Genomic DNA, 20096 nt, shown 5'->3' with positions numbered 1-20096 from the left:
ATGATATAGGTTGCTGGGCGTCATGAGCTTCCCCAGGGCTCTGAGCAGGGAGGTGTAGATGGTTCACTTAAAGTCATACTTAGAACGATTTGTCTATACTCTAGTCCCACCTCAGAAACCCTAGTGTTCATATGTAAAGCCGTTATCAGAGGAGTATTTGTATGGCCTGTCATCACAGGAGCAAACTTGAAGGTACTTCGGAAGTGGTCCTCGTAGATTGTGCTGCTTGGGTCACATGCTTCCCCCCAAACTGTTCCGTGAACTTTGGGTTTCCAGAAAGCCTGGCTGCCCAGACTGGCACAGTCTGGCTGCAAAACAGTTGCTCCTTGTGTAAAACTATCTGGTAAAAGGAATGTTCTTTGGACTATGACCTCATTACTTGGTACTCTAATCAAACAAGCAACTTTTTAAATACAACCGTCATACTCAGTTGTCTAACAGAGTGAACCCTGAGGCACTGAGGGCCAAGAAACTGTTTGAACTGAGACATTGGCCGTGGCTGATGAACTATTTTAATTCTTTTTAATACTAAAATTCTTTCCTTTTAGTTCATCTCTTGTGGTCTTAGAATATAAGGCTGCTTTTCTGACCTATGATCAAGAGCAATCTTTACTGATAGTCTCCCTCATGATGGCTGGTTTTCTTGCCTTAAGTACGATTCATATGCCAGAGATTTTAATAATTAGGGACTGAAGGTCCTAAATAAAGGGGAAAAAACCTGTATAGTGATCTATAAATCTACAAGAAAGCGACCATTTGACTTTAGACCTAAGTTCTGTAATGTTTAATAACGTCTTCACAAAAAAATTCCTTCAGGATGTGGGGATATTTGTTTTGCAAGCTAGAAATAATGTCATTTTCCTCCATTACAAAAAGAATGTACACTCATTGCAAATAATTTAGAAAACACAAAAATATATAAAGAAGAAAATTAAAATCACTGCAATCTCAACACTGAAGGATCATTTCTGTTAACAATTGGCTGTATATTTTTCCAGACTTTTAAATATATCTATTTCTTCTTATAAAAATATGGTCATATTATGTTTACTGTTTTGTGACCTGATTTTCCCCACTAGAACCACACATACACACACACACACACACACACACACACACACACACCCCACTGGAAACTTTCCATTTCAAAAATATCCTTATACACAACCAAAACATAAAGATGCTGAATAATGTCTAATCAGAGGGTTTTCTATTTAGGAGCAGGAAAGGTTAAGGATTATTACTTAAGTATTAGAAATATCAGAAGTGTGTATGTTTCACAAGGATCACAAACCTGGGTTAACACGGCAGAGGCACCAAAGCAGAGTTTTGAGAAATACCTCACTTCAAGTAACACAGAAATACAGTAGCACTTTCCAATGTGGTTGAAAACAAAATTCTGGATTCCGTTTTACAATTTCAAGTCTGTATTTGTGTTTTACTTTAAGAAAACACAAACTTTATTGCTGGGCTGGTTATCAGTAGTTATACATAAATTTATTGGTTGCCAATTTTATGGTGAACTCTCCATATCCTTGTTGCTCTATAAAACTTTAATAAGAGGAAAATAAAATACAGATGCTGTTTATTCATGTCAGCAATCAGTAAAAATGAGACAGTGCTGCTGAAGGAGCCCTGGACCTGGCAGTGCTTACAGAGCCTGGCAGTCAAGTTCAATTGGTTGGTTGGAGGAAGCCTTGAGGCATAAGCAGATACTCCAGTTTTGTTTTGTTTTTTGTGAGGAAGATCAGCCCTGAGCTAACATCTGTTGCCAATCTTCCTCTTTTTGCTTGAGGAAGATTGTCACTGAGCTAACGTCTGTGCCAGTCTCCCTCTATTTTGCGTGGGATGCCGCCACAGTGTGGCTTGATGAGCAGTGCTAGGTCCATGCCTGGGATCTGAACCTGCAAACTCCAGGCCGCTAAAGCAGAGCACACAAACTTAACCACTATGCTGCCGGGCTGGCCCCTATACTCCAGTTTTGAAGTTGCAGTTTTTTAGACTACACGCTGCAGTAATGACTTGCCTACTTTGGAGATTGACTAAAAAACCAGGTATACTCAAACCTAATTTTCCTACATCAGACAAAATTTATCAGGGATTATAATCCAAATTCTAGTCCTGAACAAGAATGTTATCTTGTCGAATGTAATAGAGCATCTCATTTTGTCAGATGATTATAACTGAAAGAATGCCAAGTACATACCTAAATATATTAAAGATTTATCTAGCCAAATAATGTTGAATTTACCAGGGGAGAATTAAAGCCTGTAGAAATGGCCTTTTAAGATTACATAGATAATTACTGACAGAGCTGTGATAGGAACCCAAGTCAACAACTTGCTCACTAGTGTGCTTTTCAATTCCGACCAACCAATCCAGAACCCATTTCCCTAACCACTTCTACACTACCTGTTATGATCCACCAGCTCTAATCACTCAGGACTAGGTTACAGACAACTGGGGACAGTCCCTTTGCCCCATAGCCCATTGAAATTATTCAAACTGGCCAGTCATAAGCCTGGCTAGCCTGTCTTGCCTGTTCTTTCCTGTGGAAACCACAATAAAGGCTCTTCCCCATGTCTTCCCCTCCCCCTCTGCCTCCTGACTGAGGTGCTTCCCCATGTGGGCCCCCATGGTATGGTATTACCCCTGTATCTTGGGATCTGTGAGTATAATAAACTATCCTTTCAATGGCAGTCATCTCCCAATCTGTTGGCCTTGCCATACCTGAATAATAGTAAAAAAACCTATGTATTAAAACACATAAACTTGGACATGAGAGTCTCTGGTGAACTGCTGCCTTCAATCCAGTGCACACAGGGCATATGGCCTTTGGCTTTGTTTTGGTAGTTTTGGGCTACTTATGACAAAATTCTTTTTTTTTTTTTTCTGCTTTATCTCCCCAACCCCTGCCCCCCGCCCCCCCCCCCCCCCACCGTACACAGTTGTATATCTTAGTTGCAGGTCCTTCTAGTTGTGGGATGTGGGACGCCGCCTCAACGTGGCCTGACAAGCAGTGCCATGTCCGCGCCCAGGATCCGAAGCCTGGGCAGCCGCAGCGGAGCGCGAACTTAACCAGTCGGCCACAGAGCCGAGCCCTGACAAAGTTCTTATAACATGCTAGGAAAAAAATGATGTGCCTAAAATCCATACCATTCACAAATTATATCCCAATGACCACAAAGAGGGTCCACCACCAGATGGGAAAATAGGAGAAGACTTTGGGGAAGTCGAAAGGATTTGGAAAAGCATTTGGGAGTTCTCAGAGCGGGGGAAAGTTTTCATATCAGAATTTAGAAAAGTCTGTCATTTTAAACCAAAGATTTGTAGAAAAATTGCTTTCACCTATTAGGTTGAACTGTAGGAAATTTCCACTTTTGTGGTTGAAAAATGGTTCAATATTGACAATTCCCTATGGTTCAATTTATTAGCCAGAGTAAGTAGAGTTTTTCTCTGGTAAGCACCACTTTTTATTAATATGAGAACTATAAAAATGGGGCCTTAATAATCAAAGATAAACTCTTACTCATATTTTAATTATCCCCCTAAACTATAGATGGAAGGTTATAGCATAATTCTCACTGGGAAAATCTTACAGGCACAGTGCCTCTGGCCTCTATCAATTAGAGAGTGAGGAAGAGAGCCATCAACATTTTAGGATTAAGAAGACAGAAGCTCACACTTCTGTTTTTCAGAGTAGAGCTTATTTTCTGCTTTGGTATTATTACTTAGTCTTGTCATCTCTAATCTGTAAATTATCAAGCTTTCTAGTAGCTTCGACTGATGGTCTGATAACTCTATTTTCATATCTTCCTCTAACATTAACAGATGGTGAATTTCATACTGGTTACAGGAAAACACTGACTATTCACTGATTGTAGAAGTTTCCTTAATATTTTTCCTCCCTGGCATTATATTTCAACAGGGTGGAATTTGCAAAATGGATAGAGCAGCAGGTAAATAAAGATTATATTAGTAAAGATCCGTGCCTCCTCGGAGGAAAAGAAATTGATTGAAATGAAAAATAAGTTCTGTGGTGTTTACCTTAAAAATAGCATTAGCAGTGCAAACTTCCAGGGAACATTTCTATGCCTCCCCAACCTCTTCTGTTTGTAGGTTCCAGGCTTGGGTGTCAAAAATACCTGGCATTCATATTCACTGACCCTCTTTCCTCTCTCCTGATGTTTGGATAGCTGGAGAACATTGACACACTTTAGAGCCTGATGTATATAATCCACATGATTTTACATGTTATAGTGAACGACAGAGTAGATGACCCAGGAGACCCACCTTGGTCAGTTCTTCAGAAAATATAGTCTTGTCAGACTTACCTTTGTGCATAGTTTCTTAGCATTGTGTTGTGCAGGAATGTATACTTTTTTTGTTTTGATGTTGGAGATGCTCTCCAACTTTTATGTTAGAAAGCAAAGACATATTTTCCAATTTCTTATGAGCTTAAAATCCACAAAAGTCAGACGAAGAGGGGCTGGTGCAGTGGCTTAGTGGTTAAATTTGCACACTCGCTTTGGCAGCCTGGGGTTTGCCAGTTTGGATCCCAGGCGCAGACCTACACACCACTTATCAAGCCATGCTGTGGCAGGCGTCCCACATATAAAGTAGAGCAAGATGGGCACGGATGTTAGCTCAGGGCCAATCTTCCTCAAAAAAAAAAAAAAAGTCAGACATAGAAACAGTATGGTCTTGGCCATAAGAGCAGCTTGACAATGATTACTTCTCAGTCATGACAATGACAGTCTGGCCAGAAGAGTTAATCACAGTGTCAGACAAAGGCATGAAATGAAGTCAATGGCTTTTCTTAATCTACTCAGTTATTAAAATGACCAGTGGCATCGGCCCACAGGTTTATTTCTATTATCAGAGGTAGTAATGCCTTGAGGGTTCTTATTTCATAGAATATAAGGTCTTTATTAACAAATGATATGCTGGAACATGTTCAAACTGCTGGCTAATTTTTAAAAATTTAAACTCAAAGCAACACTGATGGAACTTTGTAAAGATTTGTGATAGTAAAAACTGGAAGCACCAGAATGCAGCAAGCGTAATACAAAAAGTGAGAAGGAGAAAACTCTCCTGCTGGAGGTACAAAAAGGGGAAAATTTTGGAGGTCTAAGAGAAGACCCAACTTTGGTGACAATGGAGGCCACCATGTCCAGGAGGTCTGTCCCCCGCAGGCAGGAGGTCACTGTGCGATCACTGGGGCACATCATAAACCAATATTCTCTGGTTCTACTTCACTAGCCAAGTTTATTTCTAGAATTCTCTTGGTTTGTCCAGGCCTTTTTATACTACTTCAACCAAATGATTATTCAAAATCCTGAGCCTTGGTGCCCAGAATTAAGGTCTTCTTTTCAACAAAGTGGTACCCCAGGATCCAACATTTGGGAATAAATTAGTGTCTGTTGTAACTACATATATTCTGTAATCTAGTAAAGAAGACTCATTTTAATTCACATTGTATGCCTGCTTAAGAAAGCTGTAACGTTTTTTCATTTTTTTAAATGAAATCTTACTTTCTGACTTAATAGAAGTTAAGTTAGTAAGTTTCACCTTATTATAAAGTTGTTAAAATGTGGAGTGTGACTCTATTTTCAGCTGTGTTGACCATTAATTATTTGCAAAGTCATTAAAGGAGTGTTAGGGACTCGACTATAAGCTGGTAGCACTGTTAGACCCTGTGAGCTGTCTCCTGACCAGGAAAAGTGCCCTATGGAGACCACAGCCTGGAGGTCTGGTGCTGAGTTGCCCCAGATGAGGAGGCAGAATCAGAAGTTCAGAGATGAGAAACGAGAAAAAAGAATACAGCAGAAACCAAAGCAGCAGAAGAAGGTACGTCAGACTCTTCTAAAATAAGAAAACTTTAACATACCAACCTGAGTTCACCATGCATAACATTTGGGACATCCAGGACGCAAAGGGCTGCTCAGTTTTGCTTTAGATAGAATTAGGCTGATGCGATGGAATTTACGTGGTGGTTCAGAGTCCCAGTCCTTGTGGTCAGAGTGTAATACTGGTATGTGGAAGGAGTTCAGGTGCATTCATCTTTCTCAAACTTGGATATTGCCTAAAGTTTGGTTTATAAATCTCTCTGCTCTGCTGATGAAGAAATGAGCTCGGTTATCAGCCCAAGTACAAAGAACATTTTATTGAATGTTATTTGTGATTAACTTACTTTTAGAAGATATAAAAACTATGGTAATTGTTTAGGTATAGAATATATCGTGTTGTGTGAGTGAATCAAAGATAATTTTGAACTGGCATGACCATAGAGATGTTTAAATCTCAAGTATCCCTTTCCCTTTTTCTCCCTAAATGATGTATGGAAGTTAAACTAATATTAATTTGCAATAAAGAAGTATAATATCAAGAAGAGGAGTAGATGACAGGGCAAAGAAAGAAGAAAAACTGTTTGCTTAACAGATTCTAGTCCTAAACTCTGCTTATCAGAATAGGCATATTATACTTCCCCGTAGCCCTCTAAAAAGAAGATGGATTGCTCTAGTCTCCCATACTTTCTTGGCCAAAAAGATCAAGTTACTCACAACCAACACCTTTGTAAGAGATTTCACCAGGACTAGAAGCCTGTGGTCATACAACAGCGAACTGAAGTGGCCCACAGAAAAATGAGCATCAAGGTGGTCTCAAAAATATAGCTACTGGGGCCGGCTGGGTGGTGCAGGGGTTAAGTTCACATGTTCTGCTTTGGCGGCCTGGGGTTCGCCTATTCAGATCCTGGGTGTGGACCTACGTACTGCTTGTCAAGCCATACTGTGGTAGGTGTCCCACGTATAAAGTAGAGGAAGATGGGCACAGATGTTAGCTCAGGGCCAGTCTTCCTAAAAAAAATACATATATACATATATATATATATATATATATGTATATATGTATCTATATATATAGCTACTTACTGACCAAGAACTATTCCAGATACTCTTAGACGCCATGATTAAAAAGACAGCTTAATCCATGCTTTGTTTCAGGTAGCTTCCAGACTTTGAATCAAAACTTTACTTAATTTGATTCTATTAAATGCTTGTCTTTTGAAAAAACAGTTCAATTAGCAGGAGTACAGCTATTTGGTTTGCTCTGTCCTTCATTTGATTGACTCAATGGCAGTCCAATTCAGTCCATAATTTAAAAAGCTGCAGTTTGTGAACTAACCACATTGGGGTACACAGTTTTGTCATTGTCTTAGCTGGTATGCATAATACCATTGGTTGGTTTCCTTTCTTCCTCATATGATGCTAGGTTTTTCAACTTTTTCTTTCCACTATACTTACACTTTGACTTTATTGAAGTGATATTGTTAACTAAGTGAGGAGGTTTTTTTCCTCCCCATTCTTGATTCCATAAAGACTTTAATTTTTTTCTGATTCCTTCCAGGTGGTTGTTATCTCTTTTTCTGAGGTGATGGCATGATCTTTTCTAGCTGTGATTTCACTAGAATAAGTCTCCTTTTCATGCTCTATTCCTGGAGGCCCCTTCATCTCCCTCACCTACCAACTACCCTGACTTTAGGCCTTTGGGCCATAACATTGAGCAGCAGCTAATGTGTAATTCATCAGCGCATAGGTTTGGGCAATGCTACTTTCTAGGTTTCTGCTAACTGGATGCTAATGCTTTTGAGTGATTGCTTTTCATATGTCTATATGCCTTTTCTCCTTTGTTTTTTTTCAAATTGAATCTCATTTTGTTCATTTCTGTTCCCATTTCCAAACTCTTTGGAGAAATTGACATCATCTTTCTTTCCGTATGAATTTTGTTTAACAACTTCCAATCTGGAATCATCAGCCAACATTGTTTTGGAGAAGTTAATTTCCAATTTTAGATCATTATAAAGACAAAGTCTGTTCTCTTCTCTTAACTTCTACAGAACATTGTTTACACTTCTTTCTTATCACCTCCCAGACAGCCTTGCATATGATTAGTTGTGTTCATTTTCCCCATTAGATTATAAGTAGCTTTAGGGCAGAGAATATGCAGCTTTGCGTTTTCCACAGGGACTAGCATAATGCTTTTCACACAGTAGAAATTTAGTAAATACGTGGGGATTACATTATTATGGATATTTGTAGTAGACTGTGCAAATGCCTCCTGAGAACTAGAAATATTGCCATTCAACCTAACACATAGGGTGTGTCTTTTATTTTCTCAATGTCTTTCAACTGATGCTTACCACATGAACTTATGCAAAGTAATTTGAGCTAACACTGTTTTTATAGTTTGGGATGCTGCATTATGTCTTTTAAAGTCCAGGCACACAATAAATGTTACGTTGAGCTAATCACAACATGAAATTCAATGGGAAAGTTTGGTTTTGTAAGTTAATTGGGCATTTCCATCCTGGCATTTAAGGTTCTGATTGCTTTTGTTCCGAGATGTTTAAATGTTTTCCCTTGCTGTTTTCTAATTATTACATAAAATAACACCCACAGATATATGGGAGCAGTGGCTCAGTCTTCTCTCTTGTTGTGCCAGGGAGCCAAAAGTCATTATTATGTCAGCCTGGAGGACTCTCTTCAGAATTTTCCCCTAGCTGTCTGTGAGAACATATTCTCCTGATTTCAAACGTCAAACAATTATACTGTAAATAAATAAAAAACATAAATAAGGAAATTAAAATTAACTATAATCTCTACTTCAGAGATTATTATAACTAATGTTTTAGGACTATATTTTTTGATATTTTATAAAAAATTTTTGTTTTATAATTTTCTCTTTTCACTTAAATGCATAAATTGAAACCTTTGTTTTAGTCCTTAAATATTCTGCAATATCATTTTCTATATTTTTTTATTCTGATATATTGATATATCACTATTTATTAGGACAGTCTTCTAGTTTGGGATAGAAAAGATGGTTTTTCTTAGTCATATCCTTATAGATACCAGAGTATTGCCTTCAAGCATACTTTATGATAAATTAATTTTCATTGAGCGGGCAGCTTTAAGCGTATAGAGAGAGATCATGGCTGGTGCATGGACTACTGTGAAGTTTAAATTCCTAAAGTTCTGTTGCTTGTTTGTTTGTTTGTTTTCCTTCCAGGACCACTCAGTCATTCCCACTGGTGAGCCCACAATCTCACCTGGCAGTTTTTAGGCACCCATATTGTGTTTCTTTTACAGAAAAACATAATTAGAGTTAGTCAAAAGACACCTCTATGCTGAGGCATTACTGTGCCCACAAAGGAAGTGCCAAACCCCTCGATCTACAGTCTGCCATGGAGAAAGAAGTGTAGTTTCTTTCAATATTTCTATAGTTGTGATAACGTAAATGTTGGTATTGAGTTAATAAAAAATTCATATGTAATTAAATTGGGAAGATGGGGAAAGGGGAACTAGGTATCATGGTGTAAGAGTGTCATATCAGTAGTGTCTGTTAGGATTGGGTTTGCTGTGTACAAAATAAAGATACAGAAGACTGGCTTAAATAAACTACAGTCTTATTTCTTCTGAGGTAAATGAATTTGAGAGATAGACTGCCCAGACTGATCTGGAAGTTCCAACGAGTAGTTGGGGACTCAGACAGCTTTCAAATCACTACTTTGTCATGCTAGGGTGTTGCCTTCACCCTCATGGTCCAAAGTGGCTGCTAGAGATCTATTGACGTCCACATTCCAGGAATCAGGAAAGAGGAAGGAGAGAAAAAGAGACCATTTTTCCACTTTTTATTTTCAAAATTGAATATAATACTCATACAGAAAAGTGCCACATCATGAGTATAGACGAATAAATTACCACAAAGGGAACTCACCTAAGTAGCCACCACCTACGTCAAGGAACAGATTATCACCAGCGTTATAGAAACCCTTCTCATGCCTCCTCCCAAAGATAAACAGTATTCCCACTTCTACCATTAGAGATGAGCTTTTCTTATTTTTGTATTTTTTATAAAAGGAAACATACAGTATTTCTTCTTTTGTGTTTGGATTTTTCCATGCAACATAATTTTTTGTAAACTAATTCGTGTTTTTATAAGTATCTACATTCCATTCAAGTACTTTAAAAATGTTGTTTTTGTTGTTCTAGCTTCCATTGTTCCTGCGGAGAAGTCACTTGTAAATCTTATTGTTGACATTTTGAAGGTAATCTTATTTCTCTTCATCTTCGATGTTGAGCAGTGTTGTGATATGACTAGGTATGATTTTCTTTGCATTTATCTTGCTTGAGATTTGTAGTGATTCTTGACTCTATGAACTGATAAGTTTCATTGGTTTGAAAACTGTGAGCCATTATCTCTTCAAATGTTGCTTCTGACCCATTCTGTTCCTCCTTCTCTGCTGCTGCTGTTTCTTCTCCTCCTTCTTCCTGGATTCCAATTATACATAAGTTAGTGCATATGCTCTGTGTCTCTTACCACTTTTTCTGTTTCATCATTTTTCTCTATTCTTGATATTGTCTTCAGACCTACCTTCTACTTCACTCATTTGTTCTTAAGCTATAAATAATATGCCATTAATCCATCAATTGAGATCTTAATATGCATCATTCTATTTTTTAGTGTTAGAATTTTTATTTTGTTCTTTTTAAGAGATTTTAGTTTTTGCTGAGATTCTCAATCTTGTCTTTTATATATTTCAACATATTAGATATAGTTAATTTATAAACGTAATTTGAGGATTAGGATGATGCTATCTTCCTCAAGAGAGGATTTATTTTTGCTTCTGGCAGGAAACTAAGGTCACTAATAATCTCGGATTCTTTTAATCCAATGAAGGAATGATTTGAAGTTCAATTTCCTGTTATTTTCTGTAAGGGCTGGCTTCTGTTTCATCTTTTTGCTTAAGTGTAGTTCTTCACAGCGCCAATCTAAATCTTATTAGTTATCAGGGCCTCCCTCTTTGGAGGGTCTTGAACTCTAATTTTTATCCCATTAGCCCAATAGCTATGTCAAAAGCTGCTCCACTTCTCAGAGACCTTTTCTGGATCTTGTATAGGTCCTGTGCTGGATATCCCATTTATTCCCTAGATTTGCCTGTTTCCCGCTTTTATATCTTTCTACAGCTAGCAGCATTTTAACAAGTTCAAATAATTGCCCCCCATCCTGTTCCTTCAGTCCTAGTGGCACTAGTGTCTTCCTAGTTTTTTCTAACCCTAGGGACTTCATCATCACTTTCTTATTGTTTTTCCTTCACCATCCCCACAATTTTGTAAATAGTCCCATCATTAGGCACACTTCAGTTACACTTTTGAGTGTGCCATCTGTTCCTTGCTACACCCCAATGGGAACATGCCCATGGGGAAAATATAATCACAAGTGCTGTTCTCACTTCTCTGGGTTTCCTTCTTCTCCTGGATCTTGGCCCTATAATTTTTCCTGCCTTATTAAATCTCTAATATCTCAACTTGTTTTATTTTTCAAAATATATTGGTCATCTTTTCTTATTATTTTCAGTGGCAGGAGTGTTGTGAACTACGTAGCTCATTACTCCTGAGGGTGGAATTCCCCTATGCCTGCATTTTAAGAGACCTGTTCAAAAAGCTCATAAAATACTCTTGAGTGACTCACATGATTGTTCACATGGCTATGCCTAACTGCAAGGGAACCTGGGATATGTAATCTTTCACTTAGATGGCAACACACCCAGACTAAAATAGGAGGTCTGCAAGCCAGAAGCTATGTTGGGTGTTGGAGATAATGCCACAAAGAAAACAAATACAGCTTAGAGTGTAGTTTAACTATTTATACTTTTATTGCAGATCTTTTTTGGTTTTTAACCAAGCTTTTCTGGTTTCCTTAAAGTACTCAGTGGCAAACAGATAAAGAAAATATACTACAACTATATTTGAATTTAATGCATTGCCTTTCACAGCAGTTATTATTTCCTCAGTTACCTCTGTGTGATAACTATGATACATAAACAGCACTTGAGACAGTGTCTGAACCTGTGACCATTCAATGAAAGTAAGTTATGAGGAGGAGGAAGAGGAAGATGATACAGTCGGAAAACTGTAGTTAATTACTAGACTTGGAAATAACACTGTACACCATGATATGGGGAGGCACGATAAGTTGAAGAGGGATGATCAAGAGATCTGTGTGCAAGTTCCAATATTTGCCATTTTTCTCTTGGGAAAATTAGTCACTCTGAGCCTCACATGCTCGTTTATAAGATGGGAAAATGAAACCACATTTTCCTATATCACTGGAGGTTGAGTGGACCAAATAATATAAAGTATGTGATAATAATTTTATGAGTTATAAAAATACTACTAAATATAGTGGTTAGTAAGATTTATGCTAAATGTAAAACAAAGTATTTATCAATAGATCCATCTTTTCCAAATGTAACTAATACTTATTAAGAAATTCACCACACCAAATGGCTCCTTTTATTATTAAATGCAAAATGTGAGATCTATTTTTATTTCACAGAATGCAAATGCAAGGGACATCTGAGACAGGCATGTATTTATTTTATGGAGGGGAAAGATGCTTAGTTGTTTGGAAAATGGTCCATGCTGGTGAATCTATGTCATCTCTGTCATCTCCATAGCAACACATTCTGATGTAACAAACAGAAGAACTTGATGGATAAATCAAAAATAGCTCAGAGATATGGTAATGGGAATTCATAAAGTTACTAGCAAAGTAAGAAAATTATTTCCATATAAATATGCTCTCTTCCACTTCTGTTCTTAATGAGAAATTCCTCTTTGAAAGTTGCTTGTTACTATGGCTCTTAAATTTTAAATATTATCTATTCTTTCTTTTCTCTCTATTAAAAAGTTGGTTGTTGCAGAGTGAAACATTTTTAGGAAAACAAAACATAGCAGGCTTATAATTCCTGACTCACTTAGGGGGACATGTGGTCTCTTGTGCAAGATAACGTTCTTAGGGGCCAGCTGTGGTTCTAAGAGTACACTAGTCAGGAATGGATCTCACTACTCTTGACCCTTTGACTCCCAAGGTTAGAGTATTGAGGAATAGATGGACTGCTAACCAGATTGCGTTGTATGTTCTTGTCTGTGTTGGTATTTTCAATATTTATTGATTTAAAGAGAGTAATAACAATAGTCAACATTTCTGTAGAGCTCACACCTGCAGGCAATAGTCTATGAGATGTGTGTGTGTGCATTTAATCATTTCATCACGACAACACTTTATGAAATAGGTACTATTATTATTCCCAGTTTTCAAGGCATAGAGAGTTTAATAAACTTGCCTCAAATTGCACAGCTGGTAATATAAACTGTGCTGTTTGTTTTCTCCAGCTGATGGCGATTTATTTGGTTTGGTATATAGAGGATCACCATATAAGAATTATGCTAAGCCACACCATGGTAATATGATATCCTATTTCTACCAGGGGTGGTGAAACCTTTCATATTTAAGTAGGCACAGAGGGAAGGAAATGAGACATATTTTTCCTGAACAGGCACCAGGAGGAAGGGAGAGGTAGTATTTTTTGGTTCAGGCCAAATTCCTTTACTGCACTTTGCATTGGTATTGATAACTACCATTTACAAAGCCCCTTCTGTGTACCAGACAATATAATGCACATTTTATATATATTTCTCATTTAATTCTCATAATAACACATTCTGTAGGTGTTATTTTATAGATAGGAAATGGTGACAAAAAGATTTTGAGTGAAAGATGGAATGAGGGAATTGCCCAATAATTCTTTGTTCTTTCAACTGGCCTCAGAAATTTTAAATAAGTTGATAATGGTGGGTGGTCCAGGCTTTAAATCATTGACTACTTGATTCCAAAGTCTAGAGAGTGATCATAAGGAATCAATGAAATTTACTTAAACAAATGCATGGGTGCTTCTGCAGACTATTGTATCAAAGTAAATAGGGTTGGATGAGATTCAGAACAAGCCTCCCCAAAATGTGCCACATTGGCATGTAGACTACTTTGAGCTGAAGGCCATCAAGACTTAGCATATTCAAGAAAGACTTTTACCGCTCCCTTAACTACCTAAAGGAAGTTAGACAGGAGTTCCATCTCAGAGAGAAAGCTATTACTAGCAAGAATTTTATATGAATGACCTATCTGTATGACAGGGAAAACATCTAATTACCAATCATTTGCTCTTCTTATATTCTTGTGAATTATCCTTCTCCCTTTTGAAGGCCTGGGCCCCTATCTCATTTCTTAGCTCAGGATAGCATATAAGCCTCAATTGCTCGACTTGTCTTTGGGTCTCATATTGTTATGGGGCTCCCATAATATGTAATTAAATTTATTTTTCTTCATTTAAAAAAAATTGAGAGCTCTCATCCTTAGCAATTGTCTTATGTGTACACATGGAAAAACCAAATTAAAAAGAAGATGCAAAGGAATGTAATGGTTAGCCTTGGGGACTCCTTTAACAAGATGAAAGAACAGAAATGAGAACAAAAATTAAACTCCATCTCCAACATAAATTCTCCCTTCTTAAAATCCAAAGAGTTAAGCATGACACCAGCATACCTGCTTATTTTATGTCTGAGAATTGTGCTCCTGGAAGCTGTAGATATTTTAAAAAAGAAAAAATCATATTAAGGCTTTTTGTGTCCTGAGGACTTGGGTTGGTAACTCTCAGCTTTGGGGCCCCCAAATATGCCAGACAGAAATGTAAGTTGCACCCCATTTGCAGCTAGATATGGCTGAACAGAAATGTGCGTTGAGCTCCATTTGCAGCTGAATCCTACCTAACTGTTGCCAGGCCTCAGAAAAACTACAATGGCCATTATGAGAAATGTTACAATTAGATGAGTTCATTTAAGAAGCACATGTGAAAGCAAGGGTTCCCAAATCAAACAAATGAATGGGATACCTATTTTAATTGACAGGCAGAAGCCTCCAAAAGTCTTCAAAATTCCAAAATATCTTCATTAAAACTTCATTGCAAAAAGGCTAATGAAAAATTAAAGATATAAGAGATACCTAAAACAAAAAACTATAAGATTAACGTAATCCTTACTGCTCCCTCTCTCCTCGTTTGAGTACTCCTAGTAACCCTCTGTCTAAATGTCTTTCCACTCTGAAGAGACTTTTAAAATAAAACCACCCAAGGTTGCAGGTGATCCTCCTCAGATATCTTTCACTCTTTGATCAAAGACTGAACTAAGGGCCATAGTGAAAGAATTTCTTAAACCCAGGGAGGATCCTCAAAACTTTTTGTAAATGGATTACATCCTGAGATTAGTAGACAGATTAAAAAGGCAGAAAATAAGATGGGATGGCACAGGTCTGACTGAACTAGTGACCATAGCAATATTCAGAGCCCGATATGAAGTTTTTTTGGCATCCTTCCCTAAACTAAAAAAAAAAAAAAACTATATACCCAGAGTGTAGGAAAACCCTTCAAAAGACCTCATAAGAAGATTTATGGATAGATAACCCTATAATGTAATTTAGGTTACAACCCAATTCTTTGAGGAATTGAGAGCAGCTGTCCTTGTCTCACAGACATTTGGAAAACTAGAAATGTAGCTCTAGCAGCAGTTCAAAGTTTGCCTATTCCTTTTTACCAATCCCAAACCCTCACTTATTTTTATCTTAAAGGGCTTATAATTCACCTTCTTTCCTTATGCCCTTGAGATATAAAAGTTAAAGTGCAAACTTCCTTATCAGAAGGACATCAACATGGGGCAAAGGTCAGTTGAAGCTTGAGAGAATAAAAAAAAGTCTTTTAAGTGCTTCTTCACAGATACTAGTGAAGCTTTAGCCATCTGCATGGGCAACCTTAACTTATTGCATCTACCAAAAAAACAGCTTAGATCCAACTTTTTTGAGAACTAGTGAGTTTTACATTATTGTATCTGTCTCATGGCTAAAATTTTAAAATGAAGCTATAGGGTGTCTGTTTGCATCTATCTCTATGTCTATGTGTGTCTTTGTATATGTGTTGTAGACGCATGGTATTTTTCTACCTCTGGATGGTATTGCTAAAATTAATTCGTAAAAGAGCTCTATTTAATTGGCTAAAAACAAGCACTTATATGAATTGAAGAAATATAACAATAACTAACCCAAACGCTTTTTAACTTCACTTGATCTAGGATAATTTTTGGTAAATAAAAGCTAGTTTAAGTTTGTTGGTTTAATTAATACAGACATGACTTTAGAGTTATCAACATTAAATATAATACTTTTGTTTTACCTGGGTTTAAAAGTCAAGTAAGTTTATGTTATCTCTGTTACAAAATTTGTCAGCAAGAAAAATCACTTGGGATGATGGCTGACTTTGTCTATTGTCTCATGACGGTTTTTTTGTGAGTAGTCTAAACTTAATTGTTGGGAACAAATGATTTAGATAGATATAAGGGAGATAAGAATTTTCAGCCATAATAATTATCTTTTAAAGTATGTGTACTTAAAAATACCTTCCAAAATCTTTTGGTAACTTGAAACTTTAGAGTTTCTTAGTTAGGCTAAATGATGGAAATTCATTGATTATCCTGATCATTTCCAAATAAGATAAAACACTTAAATATTAATTATTGAACATAGGATTATCTACTTTTGTCTTCTTATTACAGAGAACCTGAAGATATTTGGTCTAGTAGTAAACATATTCTGTGCTACCCTGAAAGATTTTACTATCAAGAAGCATATGTTTCTAGAAAATATGAAATGTATTCATAAATTTGCCAATGTAAGAGACAGTTCATAATTGCTTACTTCTTTATTTTCACTAAAAATTAAGGCTCAAGGGTTAAAAATTCTAATATATGTAAGTAAAACTACTAGAAATAATAGGGGAAAGGAATTTTATGTGTGGTCAGGACTGGCTAAGATTGCAGTAAACTTAATCAAATAAATGAGTTTTAATATCAGAAGGAAACTGAACCAATATTAGAATTCGGTTTTCTCTCTGTAAAAGGACAATATTTTCTTGACTATTGGTTGCTTTTGATAATAGGAGATTGTAAAAGGCTTTTCTTTACCTTTTAAAATAATCTGCCTAAAAACACACACACACACAAGGATTCTGTGTTTTGTTGAAATAATTTCCTATGCTCAGAAAGCTGAATCTTTTCTATAATAGATCTAAGGTTTTTTTTTTTTTACAACTATTTAAATTTCTATTTGCCTTTAGCATCTTCTATTGTCTCTTTGGTTAAATGGTCAACCAGTAATGTTTCACAGTGACCTATGATCCTATTTGAACAAGTGTTTTAAAACCTTTTTGATATTTTTGACAAATTTCCCATAATAAAATTATAAAGTCTTTTTTGACCTCAAACTAACTTTGACATTTTCCAGAGGATCCCTGGAACATATTAAAGGATTTGTTCTCTCTCCTTATAAAAGGGGAGATATTAAACTAATTAGACATTTTTGTTATGATATTATATTTTATATCATATGATATGATATTTGATATGATATGATACGATATAAAGTTATATGGGAAGCATTGTCAAATAAGAAGTAATACAAAGCCTTCCCTATGTTGTGTTTATATAGGTGAACATTATAAGTATTCCAGAAATTGTGTGAAATTCCTGGAAATGTGATATATCCTGGTATAGTGTTATCAGTCGTAAGTCTAGTTAACTTAAAATATTGCATGTTACAGAAATAACCGAACCTCCTTGTCAATTCCATTGTAATGAACTCTCATCAGATCTTTAACAATGAGCATCATTAAGTCTTTACACAGACAGTTATTGCTATACTCTGATGCTTTTACAGAAGTGTTCTTACAAAAGCGCTTGATCTTCAAGGAGATTCATGGAAGTGACTTTTTAGGAAAGTACAGATTCCTGATAACTTTAAGATCATAAAACTGAGCTGGGTAAGAATTTCCAGAAGTAATGGAAAGACTGGATTCAAGCAGAACAAGTTTTAATTACATGGGATTGAATGAACTGAGGTGGATGATTATAATTGTTTTTTCTTTAATGTTTTGTTTTTTCCAGATTTAAGGAAACCATTTTTTCTTAAGCTATCTATGACTTACAGTAATTTGGAAAATTATACCCTTGTAAGTTGAATTGAAATATTTATCTTTTTCTCTCTACCTGATCCCTCCAGAATTTGGAAACACATAGTGAGTATTCTTATTTTCATGGCAATATAGTTATTTACATAATATCAGTAAGAATCTGTTCTCCTTGTAACAGGAAATAATTGGATGCACTGGTTATGTTACCAAGGCTTTGACTACAATGTCATGTTTGAGAGAGACATGCATAAATTTAGATATGACCAGACAGCTTTAAGGAACTAAGGTTAACTTTATGGAGCCAATAAAGCCTCCTGGAAAAATTGGCCTGGGTACCTTGCTTACAGGGTTCCCAGTAGCTTCACCAAGTGAGTAAGAAAGATCAATTCCTGGCAGGCACACGAACCTCAGGATATTTTGGGGACCTTGAGAAGAGAGGGATTAAGAATTCATCCAAATATAATATATAGCTATTACAGGTAATGTCTGATGGAGAGACCTTGGCTTGGCTTCTTAGCCTTGAGAGAATTTTAAAAAGTCCAATATAAGATTCCTTATGAAAACTTCCAGTAGACTGGATTAAAAGCTTTTATACAGTCAATCAACATTCTTGTTTCACTTATGTAAATAATCAGGCCAACTTTCTTCAAACTAGACTTAATTTGCAAACAAATTAGTCTTACTATGGTTATCCTTGATAGAAATGGGGGTGATTGTAGAGAGAAAAATTATGTTTCAGTAACACCCTTTGGTGGATATCAGATTCTGATATTGTTCTTATATAGCTGTAAACTTGACTAGATCCTGTATTATTCTAGTTTCCTCAAATACTTGTCTATGACTCTGTAAACTAACATTCCCAATTTTTCTCCTGACTTGGGATCACTGAGAACTAAAACTGACCTTTTTCTGAAATTGGACAACTTGATATAAACTTTAGAGAAATCACCACAATAGCTCACGTATGACAATCTTCATGCCCATTGCTATGTGGTCACTCAGAAAGATCACCACAGACATTCATACAGCAAACCAGGAAAATCTATCAGATTGCCACTGCCTGCCCTCACTCTATCTGAAGATGCTTTGAGCTGGATATCTAGAAATCTTCTCAACTGACTGCCTTCAGATCTCAGAAGCTGGGATTATAATCTTCTCCAAATAATAACTTGTTTTCCTTTTGTTTCCATAGCAATGCCTCTTATTAAGCACCTGATTGCTTGCACTATAGGCCTAACTTTGGAAGCCCAACTTCATCCCTGCCTCCTAAAATGAGACACAACTGTTTAACTGAACTGACCTATATTCAGGACTAAGAGACTGATTGAACGACATGGCAAAATCTATCAACTCAACTTCTGGACTGTTAAACTTTTGGGGAAAGTTGCAAAGGTGGCTCTGAAGGGGTTCCAAATGAGCTTTTCCAAAATGTGCCACTTTGGCATATGAACTATTTAGAGCTGAAGGCAATAAACACCAGCAGATTCAAGAAAAACTTGTACTTCTTCCATAACTACCTAAAAGAATTTAGATAGAGGGCCTGGCTCAGAGGGGGAGATATTACTGTAGATCATTTTATCTGAATGACTTATCTCTGTGTCAGGACAAGTATCTAATTACCGAATATCTGCCTTTCTTTGAATTATGCTCCTCCCCTTTGAAGCCCCAGGCCCCTATCCCATTTCTTAGATGAGGATAGCATATAAGCCTCAATTGCCCATCTTGTCTTTGGGTCTCATATTCTTTTGAGTTTCCTGTATGTATGTAATTAAATTTTTTTTTTACTCCTGTTAATTTGTCTTATCTTAATTTAATTACCACAGCAGCAAAAGAATCTAGAAGAGTAGAAGAAGAATTTTCCTCCTCTAGGTGGGTGGCTGTAGTTGAGAATTTATCATGTATGATGATCTTCTTGCTTCTAGTAGATACCCTGGAATGATGACTGACTTTGTTCCTTGTGTGTTTTTCTGTGTTAAAGTCTCAGAATTCACAAAAGTGGCAAATATGTCTATGTTTTTACTTTTATTCATTCATTCAAAAACGTCTTTAAGGATCACAAACTGACCATACACCATACATAAAGATACAGAGATGAACAAAACATCTTTCTTGGCTTCAGGTTGCTCTTAGTTGAGCGGGTGAGATGATAATCAAATAATGACAGAGTGAACATGTAGATTAAGCT

General features: G+C 36.6%; 1 long non-coding RNA gene across 1 annotated transcript in view; it reads left to right on the top strand.

Moving 5' to 3' along the window:
- LOC102149540 (uncharacterized) overlaps nucleotides 1–19705 on the top strand; it is a 101353-nt gene extending 81648 nt beyond the window's left edge. Inside the window, exons 9-10 of the long non-coding RNA XR_011437975.1 lie at nucleotides 17886–18016; nucleotides 19104–19705. This is a non-coding gene — a long non-coding RNA (uncharacterized lncRNA). The remainder of the gene's footprint in view (nucleotides 1–17885; nucleotides 18017–19103) is intronic.
- The last annotated feature ends 391 nt before the right edge of the window (nucleotides 19706–20096 follow it).

This window comes from Equus caballus, chromosome 4, assembly GCF_041296265.1.
Source record: "Equus caballus isolate H_3958 breed thoroughbred chromosome 4, TB-T2T, whole genome shotgun sequence".
In the NCBI taxonomy this organism is placed as follows: Eukaryota; Metazoa; Chordata; class Mammalia; order Perissodactyla; family Equidae; genus Equus; species Equus caballus.
Note: the sequence above shows the minus strand (reverse complement) of the source record. Positions and strands in the feature narration are given on the sequence as shown.